At 39.3% G+C, this 25,287-nt stretch overlaps 1 protein-coding gene across 3 annotated transcripts in view; it reads right to left on the bottom strand.

Annotated features, from left to right (window-relative positions):
• Positions 1-25,023, bottom strand: part of PTN (pleiotrophin) — a 112,959-nt gene extending 87,936 nt beyond the window's left edge. For 2 of the 3 annotated variants that reach the window (XM_033193168.1, XM_033193169.1), the window contains exon 1: positions 24,597-25,023. The gene's annotated coding sequence lies outside the window, so the exon portion shown is untranslated. The remainder of the gene's footprint in view (positions 1-24,596) is intronic. The other variant, XM_033193170.1, reaches the window with a different exon arrangement.
• Between the last annotated feature and the right edge of the window lie 264 nt (positions 25,024-25,287).

The following is a 25,287-nucleotide window of genomic DNA, read 5'->3' as shown; positions in this document are numbered from 1 at the left end:
CAATATAGTGAAACCTTGTCTCTACTGAAAATTAAAAAATCAGCCGGGCATGGTGGCACATGCCTGTAATCCCAGCTACTTGGGAGGCTGAAGCAGGAGAACTGCTTGAACCTCGGTGGCAGAGGTTGCAGTGAGCTGAGATCATGCCACTGCACTCCAGTCTGGGCAACAGTGTAAGACTCGTCTTAAAAATAAATACAATAACAGAGTAATCTAGTGGCCAAGAGCACACTGAAGAAAAGGCTGTGAATGAACCAAGTACTCCAGCACTTTATCTCTCTCATGCTGGCCCTAATTGTAACTCCAGCAATTCCAGAGACTTCAAAGAGCAGAAAAGTCAGGTAGAATCCTACAGATTATTTCATACAGCATTTTATTATCTGTGGCTCCACATTAAATATTAACTTTTTTATATACTTGCACTCATCATATATCATTTTAAGAAAATAAATGGCAGGCTCTACGTTTCATTTAACTTTCTATTTCCATGACTTTGAAAGGTGAGACAAATCAATGTGTACGTTGTGAATGAATACATGAATGAACAAATGACTACAGGCCTTATCTGAATGATATGATCCTCCTCCTCCATCTTTCTGGGTGTCTGCCTTCATTCACCATGAAGTTGTAAACACAACATTGATTTTGGAGTCAGACAGCCTAAGTTCAAATTTAGCCTTTGCTAATTACTGGCTGAAATCATTGAGAAATCTACTTAACCTGCCTGAGACCTCAGTTTCCTTATTTCTAAATGGAATAGTAGTGCCTCAAGTGAGATAAGGTATGTAAAAGCAGTAAGCATTGCCCTCTGTAAGTGGAATAAACTCTCCCTCCCCACCACCATCACCAACACCAAGATTTTTTGTCAGCTTTCTGGCATTTTAGTGACTACTGTCATGCTTCTTCCTGTTTAAATTACTGTAGGGAGACTTTTTTCTGATCCATCTATCTTTCTCTCTACTTTATCCACCACTCTCTACTTTTTGTCCACCTAAAAAGACCTAAGCTTTCTAGTTCAACAGATACTGCATCATTGCTGACTACTTGAGTTCTGGAGTAATAGGAAATAACTGCTTTCAAAGTCTTTGTATTTGAAACCCAGAGACCTTCCGCAGTTTATTTAACATCCCTCAGCCTCGAATTCCTCATCTGTAAAATGGGATTAATTAGTTTCCACACTTTACAGAATTCTTGTGAGAACTAATTGAGTTACACAGATAAAGCATTTATCAGTCTCTGGTTTTGGTAAATGTGAGATATTACAAAGGGTTATCTTTTACTTTCTTCCATTTGTTCTCAGAAAGCTTAAGTCTCCAAAAAGGGAGACTTAATACCACACAACCCGAGAGTTCTTTGGGGAGACATTCCTTAAAACTTGACATTGAATCAAGGCACTCCAAGGGACTGAAAGCAAACATCTTTGTCATTTCACCAAGACCACAGTCCTCCTCCTTCAGCTTCCTCTATAGTCATTGAAATGGAAAACTCAGGAGGTCTCCCTGGGGGGTTTTGTTTTCCATTTTATCAGGATCTCAGAATGTCTCTGTGTGTCCACAAAGGTATTGAAACCTGTACAGATGAGAAGCAGGACAAACTGCCACGACTTGGAGACCCCAAAGCTAGGGGCAAGACCTGTGTATTTTTGCCACAATGGGCTGGACAGGTACCTGTACTCCAGCTTCATACAGCTTTGCTGGGACTCCTTGACATTACGGTCTTGTACATTTAGGATAGCATTCAACTAGCTTATAGTGTAACATCCAAGGGCCAAAGGGAGTCTTACGTGGTCTAGGTCAGTTTTTCAGTCCATACTCAATACTTCTAGGTAATCCCCTCCACAAGTATTCTGCTAATTAAAAGGCCCCATGTCTGTATGTCTGTGTTCCCAGGATATTCAAAAAGGCAGAAAACAAATCTCTCTCTCCTTCTAGCTCCAAAATTCCCTTGCACGATATGTCTCTGCTAATTTGGAAGACATAAATATATGCATTCATATTTAAAAGACAATCATTGAGCATCCTCAATTGTGTGATTATTATTATTATTATTTTTTTTTTTTTTTGAGACAGAGTCTCACTCTGTCGCCCAGGCTGGAGTGCAGTGGCCAGATCTCAGCTCACTGCAAGCTCCGCCTCCCGGGTTTACGCCATTCTCCTGCCTCAGCCTCCCGAGTAGCTGGGACTACAGGTGCCCGCCACCTCGCCCGGCTAGCTTTTTTGTATTTTTTAGTAGAGACGGGGTTTCACTGGGTTAGCCAGGATGGTCTCGATCTCCTGACCTTGTGATCCGCCCGTCTCGGCCTCCCAAAGTGCTGGGATTACAGGCTTGAGCCACAGCGCCCGGCCGTGTGATTATTATTTTATACCTTTATGCCATGGGAGAATAAAACAGTATTCTAATTGTTTCTGTTTCTACTCATCTTTCACCAAAATTCACCCACACACTCACAGGCACTCTCTCTTCCTAATGCTCGTACTTACTTCTTACCTTCCTGATGGAAAGAATAAGGCCCACACATAGGACTGTAAAATCTTTCTCTAAAACAGAACATTTTAGTGTCCACTTTAAAATGAAGACTCCATTTTCTAACTAGCTTATCTACTGTAGTGCAACCGTAACTGGATCATTTCACAATTCTAGGAAAATTTAGCATGGTGCTTTTCTCTTTGAGTTTAACACTCTTCCTTGCACAATCAAGTATGTAGTGACTTGTATTTATTATAGAGATTTAGAGCACTTTTGCTCCATGGCAAACTTAAAGCTATTGTTGACAGAAATAAAAATGGGAAAAATTCCCTGGGAATGTGTTTAGCTAGGAGAAAGAGAACTAAAGCAAAATTTAGAATTTATTTTTTTTAAAAAAGGACTCCAAATACTGAATACAGAAAAATGAACTTTTATAACATTTATAGGTTTGGGGATTTTTTAAAAAAATTTTGCATTATACGCTTTCTTTTGATTTTCTGACACTGGCTTGTCAATTGAATTTTATTCGTAACAGCAGTTGCCTTACGGAAACCTGCTCTGCCTTCTCTAGTCCTGCAGCTCATTGTCAACCTGCCCCACAGGACACCCTGTCATTCCTCTTCACACATCTTGATATGGTGGTTATTCATCTTGCAGAGCAAGCTGGGATTGGAAGAACCCTCTGTGTTATAACTTCTGGCTTTATTTTTCACAGACTCAAAGTAAGCTTTGAGGTCAACTGTGTTGTGGTTCTATAATGAATATTCAACAATGTGTTTTGTGTCCACAGGTGTCCCATTCAGAGCATCCAGGCTAATGGACAGTTAAGGAAACAGCCCAACAGCTATCAGGGCTCCCTTGCTATTGCCAAGCTTGTTTTCATGCTCCAGGCGGTGCTGAATTATATAACACATGCACAGCTAAACAAGCAAAGACCCTGCATGTTCACCACACTCTCTCTCCTCTAAACTCTGAGGTTAATATCATTTGTCAAACTGGCTTACAGGAAGACTTTATACCTGCTCACAGCTTGGCTAAGAATCAAAGAGATGTTTGTTTTGAAAGAATAAAATCCTTTAAACCAAATACGGTTTGCATCTTTCTTTGGCTTTAATATCGTTTTTAACCACATCTTTTATATCAATTTCTCCCTCTCACAGTTCATATTTCATCATCTAAAAAAGGAAATCCAATGTCTTTAGTCATGCTCATGTGTTAATTGCAAAATTAGTGGCAATATTTCTTCTGGCACTAATAGTGTTTATCATTGATGCCAAATTCTTGGATGGTAGATGCTCAAAGATATTTTATATATAGGTTTATTATTTCTGTATAACAATGTGATTTTTGCTTGATAGTAATTAAAGACTGGGTGGCTTTTCTTCTGTTTAATCACTACCAGAAATAATTTCTTCTTGTCACAACACTATTTAGTAATCATTCTCAGTAATGCTATGGCCACAGTCTTCGGAATTCAAATGTGTGACTCCAGATTTAAACATATGTAATCAGCAAAAATAAAATATTCTTTAATGCTCAAATTATGGAAGTTACCATAGCATAGAATTAATGTTCTGTTTATAAATTAATTATTAGCTTTTAAAATTTGTTTTACTTAAAATAGGCCGTATGTGACTAGGATAATTAAAAATAAAAAAAGTGTTTAATATTGATTAAATATTTAACTATTTAATTTTCAAAAACACATTGTACAATAAGTTATAAAGTAAGAACTTTGGACTTAATCAATGAAACAGTTATTTTATCTCAGCCTATGAACAGAAATGTGTTTGGCTGAAGTTTAGAGGCCTTCCCTGGCACTCTCCTTCCTAAACCACCCCTCCTTCCCTCGTACATACAGTCATTTTCTATCTCATTATCCTCTTTTATTTTCTTCCTTAATACTTGCTGAAATTTTTCCTACTTATTTGCTTTTCCTTAATTGAGAATAAAAGCTCAATGAAAGCAGATACCTAATAGGTGTTTACTCCTGTGCTATCAGGGTTTACAAGAATAACATGTGGGCATTCAATAAATATTTAATTGAGGGAAGCAATGGATGGAGGTTTTCAATTGGTGACATCTATAGCCCATTTTAAAAATATAAAACATATCAGCTCATACAGTTATTTTTTAGGAGTGACGTATGAGTTCTGGAGTAATACACTTGCTTTCAAAGTGTTTATATTTGAAACTTAAGATATTCAAGCAGTTCCTGCTATGCATAGTAGTTTAGGACCATAAAACTCACCTTGTTTTAAGATCAACCTTAACTATCTATAGGAAAATTATGTTTTTTCTATGACCTATCATTAAAAACTCTGTATTCATAAATGTATAGAAAAATTAAAATATAGTAAAATTGATATTTATTTAGTATATTGCCACATAAAACATTAGAAATATTGAGATGTAAAAACGTTTGGTTTTGTAAAATATTTATCAAGAGTCATTAGAACAGCTTGCTTTTCTTTTCTCATAATACACATTACAATGCAGAATAAGCATTTTTCCGTGCCTTGGCAAATCATCTTACACCTTTCTACGTTTGGATTAGCTTCCAACGTTTCATTCTTCACTCTTTCAGTGTCATAAAATAAATCCAAGAATCCACTGAAGTGAGTTACTGTCAGCATCAAATCCCTCAGGACAGTTTCATCCTCTTAGTCATAATACGATTTCCTTATTTATAGCTATTAATTTGCCTTTCCTAAGTGCCTTTGGCTGCACGTGGAGAGTCTCTCCAGTGGCAGCAGCATCAATGTTCCCACCTTCAGTTACTTCTGTAACTCCACTTATGTTTGATTTGAGTTTCACTTCCAGTGTTACATTATTCCTATTTTCTTGCCTGCACTTTCATCTTTGTTGGCCAGTTTCTTCTTTGGATTACCAATTTTTGAAAAACGTCTTGTGAATTTATCATTGTGAGACAAGGAGGCAACAAAAGTACATGGTTTGCTGCCTGTGCCTAAAGTGAATAACAGATTCACGGTGACCAATTACAGACAGACTATGAAAGAAGGGATGTGATGGGTCACTAATTATAAAGCAAATTTGTTATGTATGTGGTGATTTGTAGATTGAGCAGCTAGCAGTGAAATTTGTATTTATGCAATTAAGTATTTTATATACTTTTAGTTAATATACTAATAAATTATGCTGTTGGGGGACTGGTGTGAATTAATTTTACTATGGTAAAGTGAAGACTGTCAGTAATTTAAAACTTCATTTCTTTGCCAAACTTTCCAATGATGTCTGAATACCTTAATGTATGAGAGAAGCTACTTTCAAAACATGGAAAGTTCAGTTTTTACCCTTGGAAGTCATATATTAAAAACAAAGAGGGATTTTGCTTTCTTAATGTCTTTCCCTGTGAGACAGACAGCAGTAGATAGTCATAGCCATAGCCTAAGTTTAAGAAAACAAAATGTTGTAACTGTGTAGTTATATGCTTGAATTTACTAATCAGGATTATCTCAATGGTCTCAAACTTGATCATGTATTAGAATCACCATGAGGGCTTATTAAAGAGCCAGATTGCTGGCCCTAACCTCAGAGTTAGGGTTACTAGTTGAGAATCTGCATGTCTAATGAGTTCTTAGGTGAAGCTGATGCTGCAGAGCCACCAACTTAAACACAATCAGAAGAGTATTCCATGGGGAGAGAGAAGAGAATCCAGATCACAATCTAGGAAGAGCACAGACACTGAATCAAAGAAATTAGCAGAATCTTAGAGATCTTTTAGTGTAGGTCATTCGTTTTACAAATGAAGAAATAGAAGCCTGAAAAATTCAGGTGATTTAACACAAAATTAGCCAGTTGTAGAGGCTGGTCTATAACATAGAATCTATTATATTCCAACAAATTCTGGAAGACTTCTAGTGCCATAGTAGGTCGTATTTTCAATTGATATATGCCAAATGTATTACACACACACAAAATGGTTCTCAAACTTTAGTGTGTCTGAAAGTAGTCCTGTGGCCTTGCTAAAAATTAACATTCTTAAGCTGGGCAGTGTGGTGCCCGCCTATAGTCTCAGCTACTCGGGAGGTGGAGAGAGAAGGATCGCCTGAGCCCAGGAGTGAACTCCTGGGCTCAAGCTATAGTGTGCAATGATTATGCCTGTGAATAGCAACTGCACTCCAGCCTGGGCAACACAGTGAGATCCTGTCTCTAAAAAAACAATAAATAATAGAAATAAAAATTAACCTTCCTAAGCCCTCACCTAAAAATTCTGATTCATAGATAAAGTATGGGACACTTTGAGACCACAGCCCCATGAGATTCTAAAAAACAGGTAAACTGTTCTTGGAGAGACAATGTTCTGTGATTGTGTATGCTGATGTTTTAAGCCAAATAATGCATATACAGAAAATAACAAAATGCCAACTTTTAAAAAAATTTTTTTACAAAATACTTTCACAGGTTATGATAATTCCCTCCAAAGATCCTGTAAGGTCAGTGAGGCAACTGTCACGCTCCCTTTTTGAAGAAATCTTGGAGAACTCTCCATTCTGGAAACCTCCTTCTTCTCATCTATGGAGAGGGTAATAATATTAAAATGGATCTCATAGAATTGTTTGGGGGATAAAATGAGATGAGACATAGGAAGGCAATTTGTCAATAATAAAACATTACATGGATGTTAGCTGTTAATGGAAGGCCGAAACAGAGTATGAATTGTTTCAGAGTATGAAACAGAGTATGAAATATCAATTGGGTCATCTGCAGATAAAAGAGTTTTAATTGTACTGTAATAGGCTCATCCTGCAGAAGCTTCCTGATTGGTCAAAGGAAGCAGATAAGGCAAAGCTTCAGTGAAATTGCAAGATTTTACCCTCCCAGGCCCCAGATTATCTGGACCAGGAATTGCTGACTAAATCTGAATCTGGAACAACATTAAGTATAACATGCCCTGTGTTAAATGGCTTTCTTAGAAAAGATCTTGTCTGATCTCTGTCCCCAGGACATTTCCTGCCTCTTCTGACTGATAATTAAATTGGGGATTGGAAGCCAGACAATATTTACTTCCTGAGCGTTCTTTTCTTTTAGCAAAGCTGAAAAAATAATTTTAAAGGAAGAAAACTGAAAATGATCCATTTACCACTGATTCTGCCCTCCCTAGGAAGAAGGATCCCTGGAGTGAGAAAGAAAACACAGAAAAGGAAGGGAGTGTCTTCACATCCCAGCGGGGCACGTGGAGGAGGAGGAGGTGCTGACTATGGACAGCAAGAAGCAACATCACCAACATGAAACACTCACCCAGGACAGGGGCCCTTTCAACAAGGAGCATAAGAGACTGTTTCTGCATCTGATAAAAGTTCAACATGTTGTTTTTCTCCACATATTTTAATCAATATTTACCAAGCCATAACAATCTGGCTTTCACTGTCACCCTGGGGTTGAGTTCCATGAGTAACTACCTTTTCCACTGGCTGCAGAAATCATGACTCCATGCATGATTGGCAGAAGGTCATTCATTTGAGTACAGGAAAATGAGCAGTTTCAAGAAAAGAGCTGGCATCTCTGCATGGGTGAATCAGTGCACATCTAAAATGCAGTTACTGAAATTACAGAAGCCTCTCCTCGGCCAGTTGGCCTCTTTTGGAAGACATGGCCTCAAACCATTGCAGTGCATGTGAAATGTCTAGACATGATTATAGAGTTTTCTTGAAAGCTGATGCATCCAAGGAACATTTAAAGTAAGAAGCAAAGTAATAAGAAACTTTTCTCAGAAAAGTAAATGGTTAATACGGTCTTACCACATTTTCTAGTGAAAGTATGCTGTGAATGCTCAGGAGGAAGAAGGTGCAGTAATGAGACTAGAAATTTACAGCTTAGATGGGAACCCAGTCACCAATTACCAGGTGCTACAAGCCTGAGGCTACTTCTCATTAAAAGGCCTCCCAGGCATCGTGGGTGTCCACAGTTCAGAGAGACCTCAGAAACCTGCACCTAGTTCATGCTCAGTTCTTAGGATAATCCTGTCTCTCCACAATTCCTTTAGGCTGGCAACACTCTCTTGCCCCAAATCAGCTCTTTGTCTAGATTTCCCCTTTCTATCAATGGCACTAGAATTCTCCCAAATTGATCAATTTCCACATCTCATTTTTTACTCACCCTTCATGTACTCACCCTCCCATTGTAATGTCTAGACTACAGATAGCCTTTATTTTACCTTATGGTGTGTCCAGAAAGAATCCGTCCTAACTACCTACTTATAGCAAGGCAGCAGCAATTCACTTATTTATTCATTCATTTGTTATTGTATAAAGTATTGGCTAAGAGATCTATAGTGAAGTGGGGAGAGATAGTCATTTAAGATAATTGTTATAAGATAAGAATGAGTAAGCATTCACACCGTTGCCTCTACCAGAACTCACACTTTCTTCCTTATATTTTTCAATATTTAAACACAAGTCAGGAGACACTACCTCCTGGAAGCCTCCCCTGAATCCACCCTCAGCTGACTAAAATGTCTCTCCAATGGGCTTTCATATGTGCATATCTAGTTCACTGCACTGAAATTGCACTGATTAGCTATTCCTGTGCCTGCCTGCTCCCCGCAATTAGACTGTCCGATTCAAAAACAGGGACTGTGAAGTATTCATCTCTGTATTCCTGATACTTAACATAGAGCCCAGCTCATTGTGTTCATTGTATATTTTTAAATGAATGAATGAATGAATGAATGAATGAATGAATGACTATAAAAGGAAAACCATAGAAAGTTGTGAAACAGAGAAAGGGGTAAGTAATCATTTTAACTAGGGGAATAAAGGTAAAATTTTCATGGAGGTGACGGTATTTAAGCGAAACATTGAAGTATGCACAGGATTTCCAGAATGTGAAAGGATCAAGGGGTGGGTGAGGGGTGGTGGTACTTTTCAAAACGTAACTGATTCTCTCCACCTCTGATCTGTTACTTCTTTAAAAATAATCTTTTTATGCCTTACTTTTACCAATTCTTTTCTTCTCTGTTGTGGGGAACCTTCAGTGATTCCTTACCATCTAACTTGATATAATTCAGGCAGGTTAGCTTCCACTTGAAGGGTCTTGCTATCATTCCTTTTTTGTTTTTCTAACCCTCCCTTCCACTCTTGGCCACTCACTCTCTACACAAATCAGGCCCTTCTGTTTTCTACCTCTGAGGTCTTGCCTTGGATCATCTCTTTGGCTTTCCTCTTTCTTCATGCATTACCTGAGATGCTCTCCCCATGACTTTCTGCCATACACAATGCAACTCTGCCTTTGAAAATCCTACCCTTTCCCAGAACTTTGGGATGCGACAGCAGGAGGCTCGCTTGAAGCCAGGAGTTTAAGACCAGCCTGGACAATATAGCGAGATCCCATTTCTAAAAGAAAATCTATCCTTTACATGCAGCCACCCTTTTTCCCTCCAGACCAGAATGTCTTCCTTCTCTGAAAAAAAACCCACCGAACCACTCTTTTATCATTTCATTTTATATTCAGTTTTCCAGCTCTAAGTCTGCTTTGTCCCTTTTTTGAGGATGCAACTAAGATGCCTACAGGCCAGGATCATGGACAGCATCTTGTTGGAACATGCCCAGTGTCTCAGACAGACATTCTATTGATTAAAAATCCTGGATAACTGAAGCAGCCCTCTAAGGATATATGAGAGACTCTTGACTTCAGGTAGACACCTTGTTATTCAGCTACTGGATGGGGGGTATGGGTACTTGCAGTAGATTTAATATTTAATTCAGTGAGAAGAAATATAAATTATGTTATCAGTTTGGTAAAGGAAATCACTAACTATATTATAAAATAAAAATGTCTTACTTCCCTGTTTCAGCTGTAGAATTATAGTCCTAGTTATTTTAACTTCTTCCATGTTGCCAGATTAAAGACCCTTTTATAAATTTTACTGTGTGACTAGCCCTTTAAGATAGATGCATCATTTTCACTGCTTTTGCCCTAGCTGTTGTAATCCTGGGATTCCTTCATGCTTTGCAGCTTTCTAGGTTTTGCCCTTTGTCAAACTACATCAATACCAGTCTCAAACCTGAATCATAAAAGACATTTTAGAGAAATAGAGGCTCAAGGCTCATGTAAAGGAATGACCTATCACACACAACAGGCTGCAGGGCATGGAGAATCCATCACCTAACCTTTCCCAGCCTCTGTTCATCTGTGTCCCACTGTTGGATGTCCAAGCTTGACAGTGAATGCTTTCCAATGGGAAACTGTAGCAGGATTTTTTTTTCCCCATCCTTTGGTCCCTATTGTATGTTCAGCTGCACTGGAGCTAGCTGCTAATCAAAGCCAGAGACTCTCAACACAAACAAACCCGGCATTGTGGCCTCCCCCAGGGATAGAACACAGCAATCCAACAAACAATTTAGTCAGGTGATAGCAGGCCGGAGAAACAGACTGAGCAGTTCCTAGACACCCTCCTGCTTGTACTCCCGGCGGTCCCTTTCCTCAACGCAGGCATGTTGAAACACCATGCCAGGCAAACTGGTATTTGAGAAAACAATGGGAATGAAACAATCATATGCAATCAAGGAGGGTAATCTAATGGCAGAATTCTTTATCCAAAACACGGTAATCTCTTGATCATAAGGAGGTAGAAATAAATGACATAGTGTGAAGAAATATTCCTGGATACTGGCTAGAGAGAAGAAAGGAATCGTGAACCAAAATGTCTTCAGGTACTCACTGGACCCTTGACATTGAATAGGGGAATGGAGGTAGAAGAGTATGACATTTAAAAATTTTGTGGTTAGAAATATTTGGACTACACCCTCAGTTTTATTTTTTACTAGCTTTTGATCTTGGACAAGTTACTTCTGAGACACGGTTCTCTCATTTAGGAAGAAAAATAGCCTTTACCCCATAGGGCTGTTGGGAGCATTTAACCCAGCACTGAATGTAAAGTTCTAGTATTGAGCTACCCACTGTATAGAAAGCACTCAATAAGTAGTAGCTATTATGACAGTACTATTAATGCTGGTGAATTGTGCTCAGAAATTTAAAATGATGAGAAATAATAAGAACAGAAAGCAAGGTCTTCAGCTTCTATAACTAGCTGGTGATAAGGGAGCAAGTCTCCTTGCTCTTAGTAGTTCCTATGAACAACGTCTTAAGAGGTGCTGGCAGGTCTTGATTTTGACATATTGCCATGGGTCCTCAGAACACAGCAAGGGAAGTTAGGGATGCCACTGTCCAGGGTGAAGGTAGAGGACAAGGTATTCTTCAGACAACAGCAGAAGCTTGGCTCCAGGTACCTGAGCACTAATGATGGAACCATCCTCTAAGTACAAAGGACAGAGCAGAAGAAAAAAGCTGGAGATGCCAAAGAAAATGATTACTCACGTCACAATTCTGCGCTAGGCCGGCCAGTTAATATTAATTCTTGCCAGAGTTTCTAGAGGTCCAGACATAGGACAGAGTGGAATAGAAACTAGTAAAAGGTTACTACAATTCTATGCAACAATAAGCACGGATTGAGTACTATATGCAACTGGCATATAGTGGGTACTCAATCATTTTCAGCAATATCCATATTCAATGCATATTCAGGAAGTGGTAAAGTGAAGGACCTAGACACAATCGTAGGAACAAACAATGGGGTTCAGCAACAAGAAACATAGCCAGTGAAACTCAAAATTAATATAGTGACTTCCTTTAAATATAAAAGACAGTGATGCAAGATTGGCAATTGAAGTAGCTTCTTATGGAAACCTCCAAATGAAAACAATGCCAGTCGGTCGGGTGCGGTGGCTCATACCTATAATCCCAGCACTTTGAGAGGCTGAGGAGGGTGGATCATCTGAGTTTAGGAGTTCAAGACCAGCCTAGCCAACATGGTGAAACTCCATCTCTACTAAAAATACAAAAATTAGTCAGGTATGGTAACATGCGCCTGTAATCCCAGCTCCATGGGAGACTGAGGCAAGAGAATTGCTTGAACCCAGGAGGTGGAGGTTGCAGTGAGCTGATATCACACCACTGCACTCCAGCCTGGTAAACACAGCAAGACCCTGTCTCAAAAAAATGAAGAAGAAGGAGGAGAAGAAGGAGAAGGACGAGGAGGAGGAGGAGGAGGAAGAGGAGAAGAAGGGGAAGAAGAAGGGGAAGAAGGAGGGGAGGGGGAAGAGGAAGAAGAGGAAGAAGAAGGAGAAGGAGAAGGAAAAGAAAGAAAGAAAGAAAGAAAGAAAGAAAGAAAGAAAGAAAGAAGAAGAAGAAGAAGAAGAAGAAGAGGAGGAGGAGAAATACCCAACCTAAACCTTTTCTGAACTGAAACAGAATGTTGAACATCACACATTACAGCAAATAGCAATCAAGGCAGAAAACCAGTCCCCAAATCTAGAAGGCATGTGTGCAGCAAAGCCCTGGCTGAAGGAACCCTGATGTGCTCCAGCCCACAAAAAGCACATTTCAGTCTCCTGCTTTCATGATCTGCCACTAAAGGTGGGGAGGACATGAATGAAAACAATGTGTTAGAGGGTAGAAAGGTTTATGGAAGAGTTGGCTTCAGGGACCAGACTGTCTAACTCCAGACTCTGCACCCAAGATTCTTCAGGCCCTGTTTTGGGAAGGAACTCTTCATTAGAACAGCAGATATCGCTTTGTCTTGAAACACTCCCTCTGAGAAGAACAAGAAGAGAACCAGGTTTGCTCCACAGAGCTGGAGTGATTTCATGGGACTTTTATGGCAAGATGCACCTGGAGCCGAGCAGATGTGGAAAACAAAGAAGGCAAATTCACCCTAGAGGAATCTCCTTAGGATACACCATGACAGCCAGATGGGCCATAAGGGCCCTATGGCATGCTTAATACTTCCTTTTTAGTGGCAGAAGCCTCAGTGCTATCTGATAGAATTTTCCGTGAGGTCTGCAGTTCCTCTCTCCAGGTACAGGGCTTCTATCTATGGAATTCTTGGATGTTTTCTCTAAAGCCTCAGTTCAAGTCCAATGCTGTTTCTTTTGTCTTATTGGTCTTGCTGCCTTTGATATAAAGGGCTTCCATTGAACATCTTATGAAAGAATGTCACTGGATGAGACATTAGAAACCCACAGAGTCAGCCTGCTTTTAGGAAATGTGGATCTGTCTGTTTAGAGAGAAATTGGTAGAAATGCACATCTACCCACTTACTCCTGCTGAATTGCTTCTAATCTGCTTCTCCAAACCACATTCACTTAGGACAGCCTTGAAGCACATCTTCAAATCCCCAGATATCACGTATCAGAAGGCCAACTATAATTCCCTAACCATCAGACTAAAGCCGCAATTTAAAAAGGCTAAAAAATCACTTCAGGCCAAAGTTGGTGGGAATCCCAATACTGGCACAGATACTAAACGCATTTGACTTTCACTCCTCCTCTGCGATCGGGAATGTGGTGGTCAAACCCAAATTTGATCTGACTCACTTTAAACTCAAGCCAATTGTTCACTAGTCATTCCAAATAATAACAGAGCAAATAACTCCCTGAAGGATGCCAAGCCCTGGAGCAACAACGCATCAAAGAGGTTTGCTGATCTTGCAGTTTACCCACCTGCAGTGCATCAGGCCCACTCCCTTGGGCCCCACAGCAACTCACAAGTTTCTCAGGCTCTTGAGAGGAGCTAAGGGGTTGGATCCAACCTGGGTGGGACCAGGCAGCTGTGTCTTCCCTGGGGAGACCTTTACCCTTGGATATATGGAAGGGTCCTTTAGGGTAAGAAAGAAAGACAATGTGTACTCAGCTTGACCTTTAATTGGTACACACTAAGTTCCCCAGGATTATTTGTTCCCATCTAAACAGCACATCCTTTGCAGGGACAAAGATTTGTGTTTGTTTGTTTGCTTTATGAGATGTTTGTTTGTTTGCATTTTTCCAGTGCTGGCTCTTTTATGAGCATTCATAACATTAATTTACTTAGCATTTTTTATGATTCTAATTTACCCATATCAAGCTAAATAAATTGAATTTCCATCTTAATTGGCTCATTTGGTAGAATCAAGTGCACATGTTAACATGTGCATAGCTGTTAAGACATATTGCATGCATCGATAACACTGTTAAAAAGCAGGACACCCAATTACACATCTAACTATTTTTAAAAGTTACATCAGAGAAACTGTAAAGGTGTATCAGGGTGCTAACAGTGGAGACTATTTTAAGAATTCTAAGTAAGTTTTCTTTTTTTATAAAATTTGAATATCTTGTACCACGAACATGTATTTTTGTAGAATGGGAAAAATAATGTGTTTCTTCGGGTACATTTGTGATTTCCTAATAAGCAACCTCATAGTGGAAAAAAAATCTTTCATTATTTTTCACATGGTTAAAATTAATCAAACTTTTCACACATTTGACCTGCATTGAGCTATATTTGAGAGTCTGCATATTCCCAGAGACATTATTCAATAATGAAATGTATATTGTAAATAAGAAAAGATAATGGGAAGAAAGGCTTTATTTTATTGTTTCAAGATATAAGCATAGACACGTGTTAAAAGTAGCCTAATAAACTACCCGTTTCTCTCCTCTAGCAGCTCCAGGCTCGCTTATTTGAATCCCTTGAAACATATCTAAAGAAATACATTGCACAGAGAGGGCAATTTGTTTTTGTAATAAATATTTTTTGAGGAGCTGACTTGACCCTTGAAATCAGGTTCTTTCAAGATGCAAGGTATGTTTTTTAAGTCAACGATCTGATGTTCATAAGCTCACAAATGAGGGTCACCATATGTTAAAACCTTAGAGATGATTCTGCTACTGGGTACAATGATCCCATGGCTATGTCTTGAAAAAAGCCATATTCACATCAAATAGGAAAGCCATTATGAAAACACTGTTCTAAAGTTTTGTGTGGTTTCTGCTACAGTTTGGATGTTTGTCCCCACCAAACCTTATGAGGATATTTGATTTCCCAATGTTGGAGGTGATGCCAGATGGGAAGAGTTTGGGTCATGGGAGTGGATTCCCTCATGAGTAGATTAATGCCCTCCCTGGTGGGGTTTGGGAGGGGGGTGAGTGAGTTCCCACTCTTAGTTCCCCTGGGAGCTGATTGTTAAAAAAGAGTCTGGTACCTTCCTGTCTTTCTTGCTTCCTCTCTTTCTGTGTGATGCCTGCTCCCATTCACCTTCTACCTGAGTGGATGCCATCTGAGGCCTTCACTAGATGCCCAATCTGGAAACTTTCAGCCAGCAGAATCATAAGCCAAATAAACCTTTTTTCTTTATACATAACCCAGCCTCAGGTATTCCTTTATAACAACAGAATACAGACTAAGATAGCTTATATTTGTTTTAGCCTGAGTGAGGATTTTCTCTGTTACCTAAGACTGTTACCACAATATGCTCCTTATTAATTAAATCTGGACTCTGAAGCAAAAAGCCCTGGTTCTTTCTCTGGGCAGCCCAGTGTCTTCAAGGAAGTCACAAAGATGGATGATTCGTGGTCTAGTTCCATTATGGTATGGAAGGAAAGAGTCTAATACAGTTATAGAAGTTAAAATGTGAAAGTAGGGAAGACTCTAACACTAAGTCAGCATATTACATGTATCTTTTTCATATTAAGAATGAAGTTTTCTAAACACTTTTCATTAGCTTTTAAAGCAAATGAAGAAGGCAACATTTGGATCACTGACACCCTCTCAGAGAAAGACCCCAGCAGAAGCACTGGGAAGGAGGCCCAAGTGCAACATCTGGCCAGGGTCTTTTTACGCTTAAGGGAACTTCAGTGAAGTCAATAGCAAATCAGGTGGTGTCCGCAATTTTCTTTCATAAATAATCATACATTGTAAATATTATTTGGTGAAAGATATAAGTTTTAGAAGATTTTGCATATAGCAAGAAGCATTACTGACAATGATCCTCATTGTTTTTATTAAGCTATGGACATCATGACTGGAGAGTTCTGATTTGTCTCCTGTTCCCTCAAGTTTGTTGAATTAAACTGCTGTGGCTTGCTACTCAAAGAGAGGTCGCCAAGCCAGCAGCACTGCAGTCACCTGGGAACTTGATAGAAAAGCAGACTCTGAGATTTCATTGGAGACCTACTGAATTTTGGCAAGAACCCTGGGTGACTGGTAAGCACATGAAAGTTTGAGAAGCACAATTATCCAGCTATCATGTAAATGAACTGCTGCTAGCCAATTACTAAGGGTTAGATTTAGTGAGAATAACCAATTCAAAAAAAGTGACATGTAGCTTCTAAGACACTTCAGAAGGAACTATAACATGATCTGAAGTAAAAGAAAGCATGCCTGTTTCAGTTTAGCCTCATTTAAGATGTCTTCCTGCTTTTTTTTTTTTTTTTTAGTATGACTCATTTATTTTTCTTCATTCCTGTCACACATCTTACCTCCTCCTCACTTTGTCAGTTAAACTTACCTTCAGGCATCTGAGGCAATCTCTGGGTGTCCTGAGAAAATGACAATAACAACAGCAGGATTGGGGAACCAGAAAGGCAGAACTTGCCCCACTGACTTTATTAAGTTCAGTTCATGTTCAGTATAACAATTTGGAGCTTATAGACGTTACATCATGACCATTGACCTTTACCATCAACCTATGAGGTTGGCAAAATAAGTAACATCATCATCATTTCTCACTTACAGCTAAAAAACCTAAGATTCCAGGAGATTCAGTAATACATTCAACAGCCCTTACCAAACAGCAGGTGGACTGTGGTGAAACGCTGGTTCCTGACTCCAAACCTTAACTCCTTCCCTGGACTGAAACCTCTATCAGCAGGGGTCAGAGAGAATGTGGTTATGAGCATCACTAAGATCAGCAATAAGGTGCCTGTCTCTTGGATTGGGAGTCTCCTGTATGCAAAATGCTCTCCTAGACCTTATGGGAAAGCATAAGGTCAAAGAGTCTGTATTGGAGACTTTGCCTGCCCAACCCCCAGGCCTTGAGCATGATCACATGCTCCATGCTCCATATGTTTCCTTCCAGAAGAAAGGATTTTCAATCTGCATTTAGAAACAAGGAAGAAAATGGTATGAGCATGTGGAGGGGCGAGACCTTTCAAGAAGCATGGAATTCCACCTAGGATTTTGCTTGTATGTTTGTTGCAGATGCCAAGTGGGCATGAGAAAGAAAAGCAATTCAGGAGGGGGAAGAAGTGAGAACGTGCATCTGGTGCTGCTTCACCATGATCATTATTTTCACCTTCCTGCTCAAACACTCCCAGCAATCAGACTGTATGTTCAGTACTTCATATTGATTTTCTCCATTACTACTTAGACGTCAGTCCTAGAAGGTAAGTATGTGCTCCCATGTTAGAGATAAAAACATTGAAATAAGGAAGACCACAATATTTGCTTATGGTCACAGAGCTACTAAGAAGTGTAGTACTTTATATCTCAATATTTTGGACCTTGTAGCTCAAATATCGAGCCACCAAGGCTACCATTTCTTCTTTTTTTTTTTTTTTTTTTTTTTGAGACAGAGTCTCGCTCTGTTGCCCAGGCTGGAGTGCAATGGCGTGATCTCGACTGACTGCAAGCTCCGCCTCCCGGGTTCATGCCATTCTCCTGCCTTAACCTCCCAAGTAGCTGGGACTACAGGCCACCACGCCCGTCTAATTTTTTTTTTTGTATTTTTTAGTAGAGATGGGGTTTCACCGTGTTAGCCAGGATGGTCTTGATCTCCTGACCCCGTGATCCACCCGCCTCGGCCTCCCAAAGTGCTGGGATTACAGGCGTGAGCCACTGCGCCCGGCCAAGGCTACCTTTTCTAATGTAGAAAAGGTAGTATCATCTGTATCCACATGCCCTGTCATATGTCCAGGCTCCTTGATTCCACCTCTTAAATCAGAACCACTGAAGATGGGCTCCAGGCAGCTGGCACCTACACATGACCCTAGTTAATCTGATAAACATTGAAGACAGGCAACTGCTTCTGTAGGTTATTTGACCTCTAACTGTACATACATTGGACTTGGGGTTTGACATGAGAGACAAATGGGAGATAAAATCAATTTATTAGCCTAAGAAAAATGGCATTATATTACCGAGGAATAAACTCAAACCAGGAATTTTAAGACTTTTGTTTTCATATCTGTATGTCATTGAATGTGGCCCCCTTAACTTCTCTAAGCCTGCATTTCTGTATCAATTTTTTTAAAATCCCACTCAGTCTACCTGAGTAGAGTTACAAAAATATGATGAAAAAATAAATGTGAAACATTCTGAGAAAAAGATCTTATAGCTACATAGAAGTTATAATGAAAATAATGCTTCAAATGACTAGCTTTGTCACTTTGAATAACATGGTTTGTTAAAGAAGAGGTAAGTAAGGTTTTCTGCATTCTGGAGGTGGTCTTGAATCAGAAACTATGAAAAGTTTAAAATTATCAAGGTGAAATATGATTAGGAAGACACTCTAGAGAACTGGTAAGCCTATATGACATTTGGAATGAAGAGAGTGAAGGAAAGAGAGTGGGAGAAGTTTCTGGAAGTTCAAAGTTGAGCATGAGAATGCTTGGGCTTAAACAGGAAGTTGGCACCAGGTTGTTTGGTAAGGTAAGGGAATTGGGCATAGAACACAGAAGGTCAAGGTGGGTGGAACAACATGGGCAAAGAGAATGAATGGTATTTAGAACTGCCTATTTATTTTCTCGCTCATTTGCCATCTTCAATGGTTCTATGCTAAATACGCTAGGGTTCTTGAGAGAATGAGCGATAGCCTCTGCCTTAACAGGGTACATAGGTTGGATGGGGTGGGGCTGGTGTCAAATGGTGAGAAAGGAGGAGCTGAAGTCACTATAAGGGGTGACGAGGAAACTTTGAAGAAAAGAGAAGGGGAGAAATACAGCTCCACCTAGAGGGGCATTTGCCTTGGAAAACCTTTAGTGCCTTCAATTTCTGACTCAAGATTTCATCCAAATTCCACAGCTGAAGTACAAGGATTTGCCTTTTCCTTCATGTATATGTTTTCATTAAAGGACACTCTTCTTGTCTGGTATAAATTTTCCTGAAAAGGACATCTACAGTGAGTGCCATGTCTTAAAAATTGTATTGATTCTAAATAAAACTCAGTCTGAATTCTTAAGATGTCACTTCCAATAATTTGTTTCTGCTACGTTATGTGGCAAATGTGAAATGAAAACATGAAGGAATTAGGAGTTCAATTTCTCTTCCAGAATAAACAGCATTAAAGGAATTAACAGACATAATGCTTTTGAAATAGATGTTGGTCACCATTTAGCCTTTTGTGAGCTCCACTTTCCTTTTTCTCATAGAAATGTGATCCCTTTGTCATTGGAACTGCTTAGGGCAACAGTTGTACATATCTTATTCTAACTTGTGTTGTAGTAATTAGTGTTTTAATATTCTTACATATATATTGAGTAGATCATTAGCCGCTTGAAGACATATTTATTTGTCCTGTGTCCCTCATCATAGCACCTACCATAGAGCACGGCAGTCACTATCCATAAAATTCTGGTAGGGATAAAAATAAAATAACAAGAAGTCCTTTACTTCAATCTCCTCCTCCAAATAGAATTGTGCCCGAATGATTTCCTTCAGTATTCATTGAAAAAATATTAAAAATGTGAGTCTAGAGCTCATTAGAGAGAATCTTCCTTCAATTCTCTTCAGATTTGAGAATTTTCCTTGTGAAAGAGTTAAAGCTCAAAGAACAGTTGTGATAATACTGAAGCATTTGGAGAGGAGAGAGGAAGGCAGGGAACTGAAATATTTGGAAATAAATGTACACATTTGGAAGATGAGGGGAAAAAAAGCAAAACAAAATGTGAAAAAAGGAGTGCCCAAAGAAATTAGGAAAACATTAAGATAATAACATATCAAGGAGGTTACAGTATGAGATAATCATAAAAGGTCGGGGTTAGCAACCTGTGACTTTTAAAGCATCTTTTCCAGAGATGGTTGAGGGTATAATGGATTTTAATTGAGATTTCCTTTAAATACATTTCTAATAAAGAATTTCACAAGTTCACACCACTTACCAAACACAAAGTATTAGATATTGTCGAACCATACAGACAGACACCATGTGCTATTTCTTAAACATGCTACATTATCTAGCACAATGTAGTATTAGGCATCCAACATACATACAATAAATATTGTTAAACTGGCTGGCCATAGGAGCAAGAAAAATTGTATTGTTGGAGTAGGACCCCAAGAGGATGTGATGGAGATGAGTAACTCTAGCTGCACCGCTACATTGATACTGGGAAGCTGAGAAGAGAATGAGGTCAACACATTGCAGTGATGAAAATGTTGGCTGACCCTTAGCCAGGGTCTTGAGTCAAAAAAGAAAAGGGAAAAATACCACTGAATCAGTAGAGAGGGCATTGGTGTTGAAAACACCAGCTAGGAAGGTCCAAGTTTCCAAGAATGCCAACATATGGGCAGACATTCCTGGTACATCTGTACACAGAGAAATGTATACCATTATAGCAAGAGGGAATTGGGCAAGACGTTCTGGGACGTGTTGGGTAGGAAATAGTGGCAACAGAATTAATAGAGAAATGAGAGAAAGGAGGAGAAATAGGTAAACATAAAAGCAGGAAGAAAAGGGAGCAAAGGGTTAGAGACCCAGAATGCTATTTGTGTTTTAAAATGATGTTTTGGCTTTTGCTAAGAGCAATTCTTAGAATTAAGAGCCCAATTATCAGTTACTATGACTCAGTTCTTTCAAGATTAATATACAGAAATTGATTTTTTGTTACACCATGTGTGAAGTTAAAAAAAATCTAAGAATTCTATTTTTAGAAAACTGGATATGATGTTTTTTCTATTTGAGATATCACTTTATCTAAACCACTATGAAAAAAAAATGGTTCAATAAATAAAGCCTAGAAAAATGAATTAAATTTTATTTCTAAAAATATCTCAAACATGAAGGAGTCATTGTATTCCTTGTCCACCCTGAAGAAATAGGGATTTGTGGTGAATGTGATCTACATAATTAAGTCCACAATATTACCATGTTTATAATACCCTCTGATAATGTTTCAGCATAGCTACCCTTTTAAGCTACTGTTTTAATCTCTTATTTACTAAATGCCAAAATAGAAAAAAAAAAAAAAAAGAGGCTTGTTATATTTTACAATCTAGAAATATTTTAATGACACCATGAAAACTCTGCCACACACTAGACTGGCTTGAAGTGGATGGAAAAATTGCCCAGTGGGTGGAAACTTGAATTGTCCATAAACATCAGAAGGAAAGACAACTTTCCATGAGGCCATGGCCCAAATTCCACTTAAGCCAATTGACTCCGGATGGAAAAAAGCAAGCCTAGCTCATAAAAAGAAGGTTCATATCTGAGTATCATTTTACCTCCCCTCCCACAGCAGTGACATGACCTTGTGCCAGAAGGAGACAAAATCTCTTCGATTATTCATTTAGAAAAGAAACCAGAGGAAAAAACATTCCTCACCCTTGTGAAGAAGCCCAACTCAACATCACTAGCAAAGCCATGGAACAAAGACCATTGGAGGGCTCCCACTCAGCCTCATGCTCCAGAGAAAAGCACATCTCAAAGTGGGCCGAGTTGCACTCAGGTGTGGAGGACGTTTGCACTCATCACATTGGGTGGTTTCAGTCTGGACACCACCTTCGGGAGAGAAGTCAGGAACAACTCCCCATATCATTATGCTGCCATATTAAAAGGCATAATTGTTTTGAGAACTGGAATTTGTATTCTGAATTCCGACTTCAGGCCTTCAATCTGTTGTTAATTTATCACGCCATTTTCAATGAGCCAGGTAAACTCAGTTTTGTGGGAAAGTTTTGAATAGTAATTAAAAACACCACATCACAATGGGAAGATGATCAGAATTCATGTGAGAATGCCATGTGAGAAAGCAAAAATATCTTCAAAGGAAAAATAAAATATTTGAAGTTAAAATATTTGATATCTAAGATTGATTTTATTTAAAAAAATGATTCAACTATCTGGGGATCTTATTTCTCTCTGTTGTTTTCAACGACTAGGTTTTATGAAATTTTAAACCAGGCCATTGACTTGACTGAAATTTTAAAAAAATGAAAATGCTCATTAAAAAGAAATGTAGATCTTGTTATGTGTTGCTATATGTGAAGCCCAAATAAGGCACGTGGAAAATATCAATAAATTAATAAGTTTATTATTCCAAATCTCATGATCTCATGGAAAGAGGCCTAAAAAAACAGAGAATTATATATAATACATATAATACATTAGACTATAAGTATAGTTAGGTATACCTTATTACTCTAATTCTCTACAATATCTCATTTAAAGTCAGATAATTAAAAAGTTATGTATTTAATAGTGCTTTCATTTATCTCAAGCTCTAGCTTTGAGAATATAATGCATTTGCATCCAGAAGTAAACAGCTGGAACACAGCACCTAATGCTGTTATATGTGACTTCAGGTGGGAGTTCCTTATAGTGGCTTTTCACTAAATGCAGAAAAAGATGTCTAAAAGGAACCAGTGAGCAGTGGCAGAAAAAAGATCACCTTCTATGTATTTAAAGTACAATCAGAGAACTTAAGGCCCAAGTTTCTTAAAGCACAAAAGAATGGTATTAGAGTTTTTTAAAAAAAAATACAAGTTTTAAAAATCTCACCTTCTAATTTAAATGAAAGAGTACAAATATTGCCTGTCTGAAATAACTCATGTCCCAAAGGAAGAAAAACAATTCAAATTTCCTCTGAATTTAACTGGACTATATTTTTTAAAAGACTTGGCCTTTAAAGTGCATAATTTACTTAAAAAGAAACATAATGAAGATGGAAAACACAGCTTTATTTTCTGCATCGGGAGACTTCTGTTTTGTTTCATTGTCATTACCTTTTAATATTCGTACATATCAACGCATTCCCAGATAATTAAGGGGCTAACATGGGCCCTGCTGCCCTGCTGTTTCATCAATTCCACATTTGCCTAAGATCATAAAATTGCTTCATTATGTTATTAGTTCAAAAGTTCTTTTTGGTAATTCCTGAATCTCCTCCCATACCCCTCTCTCCAGCACACACACACACACACACACACACACACGCACATGCACACATCACCCCTTTCTCAAGCTGCTAAAGCAAAATGCCTGATAACTCTTAACATGAGAGATGCTCAAGGACTGGAGCTTTAATGTTCTCTCCTCTTAGGACCCCTACCCCTCCTATTTTCTGAATGTGTCCCCAAACTTACAAAGCAGCTCTTAACAAATACAAGGGTGAGTTAACACTAGAGTGTATATAAACTGCATGTGTGTGTTCCTGTGTGTGTGTGTTGTGTTGTGTTATGTCATGGAGAAAGGGGTGTGTGTGTGTGTGTATGGAGAGGACAGAGAAGGCTTCACTTTACATCTGTTAAGTAAGAAAGGAGTTGAATATATTCCTCTCAAAAAATACTTTCTTAACTTATTAGAAACAACAACTCAGAAACTCTAAAAATCTAGTAAATTAGTAACAAATATATCCTAAATTTATGTGGGTCAAATTAAAAGTTTAAGGGGTCTATGTACAGGGCAGTTCTTTAAATTTGCATTCAAACGAGAGACGGGACTTCAGGTGTGTCTTCCAAACTTCGGATCTAACCATTTCTGGAACCATTCCTGGGCTGCCAGGTGGGAAGATGGGTGCCAGTAGTTCTGTGAGAGACGTTCCATGTCAGCTAGTACTGGGAGGAACAAACCCCCACAGCTTACCTAGAAATACCAGCTAAGAGTCATGGGCTGGCGGGCCCTGGGGCAATCAGAGAATCAGAGAGAGGTTGGGAAAATGAGAGCTGCTTATTCAGGCCGCCGTACTTTCTCTCCAACTATCCAGCCAGAGACACACCTACTAAAGCTCCAGGTTTTACAAAAAGCAAAGATGCACTCTCCAGCCCACCCTGGCTTGCTCTCCAGCTGGTAGCTGGAACACGGTCCAAATGCACACTTAACATCACAAAAACTTCTTTCCTTTCACTTACCTAAGCACACCCTAACTAACCTAACCTGAAACTCCCAAAATACGCCTCCCTTAGCCTCTGGAGCAAGTCAGTTTTGAAAGCAGTCCTATCAGCAAAGACACCAGGCAGCCTCTCTCACTCCTACCACCATCATCTGCTGGTACCCAGAAAAGTGGCACAGGGTGAAGGCAAATTCGATCGAAGAGCCCTCCGAGAAATCGCACATTCCTCTCATTCCTCTCACTTACTTTGAGTTGCAAACGTCCCCTCTGGCGCTCAGTCTGCCTTTGTTGCAAGGGGCGAGGTTGTTAAGGCTGAGTCCAGGTACCCGGCTCGCTGCAGCTCCTGCTTGGTCTGCTGCTGCTCTCCCCGCCTTCTGGACGGATGACTCACTGGTCTCTTTCTTCCCCTCTCTCCACTTTGGATTTTCCTCTGCTCTGGGGCTCTCTTGGCGGGATTTTTGGACTGGAAGGCGGGGAACCTGATCCTGCCTTTGACTCAATTACGCCCTGACAGGGAGGGAACGGAAGGGAAATGGAGAATGGGAGGGATGAGAGGAGCGGGCCAGGAGGACGCAGGCTGGGCGAGGGAGGGAGAGCGCTTTGCACTCGAGAGCTGATTGGGAAGCTTATTAAAAGCAGAATACTCCAGGGGCAGTCTCTCCCCGCGGAGCAAGAAAGAAAACGGATTTGAACCAAGAGGCCATGAGATGGTACCTTATTTTGTTTCTAGCAGAGACCAAATACAACATTTCTTTTCCAAACTCCACCCATGATCTATTCTTCAGACGAGTGCAAAGCCACTTTGCCAAATAGGATATTTTAAATGGACAATTGATGGCATTTTAGGTTACAGTTTTGGCCCCCCACAATCCTTTAATGATATTCAGGATGAAAAAGCACTCTCTTCAAACCAGCCTCTTCTTCCACCCACGAAAGC

Source organism: Trachypithecus francoisi, unplaced genomic scaffold (genome assembly GCF_009764315.1).
Source record: "Trachypithecus francoisi isolate TF-2019V2 unplaced genomic scaffold, Tfra_2.0 Lachesis_group4, whole genome shotgun sequence".
NCBI classification, from domain to species: Eukaryota; Metazoa; Chordata; class Mammalia; order Primates; family Cercopithecidae; genus Trachypithecus; species Trachypithecus francoisi.
The sequence above is the reverse complement of the archived record's forward strand: the minus strand, read 5'-3'. Positions and strand labels throughout refer to the sequence as shown.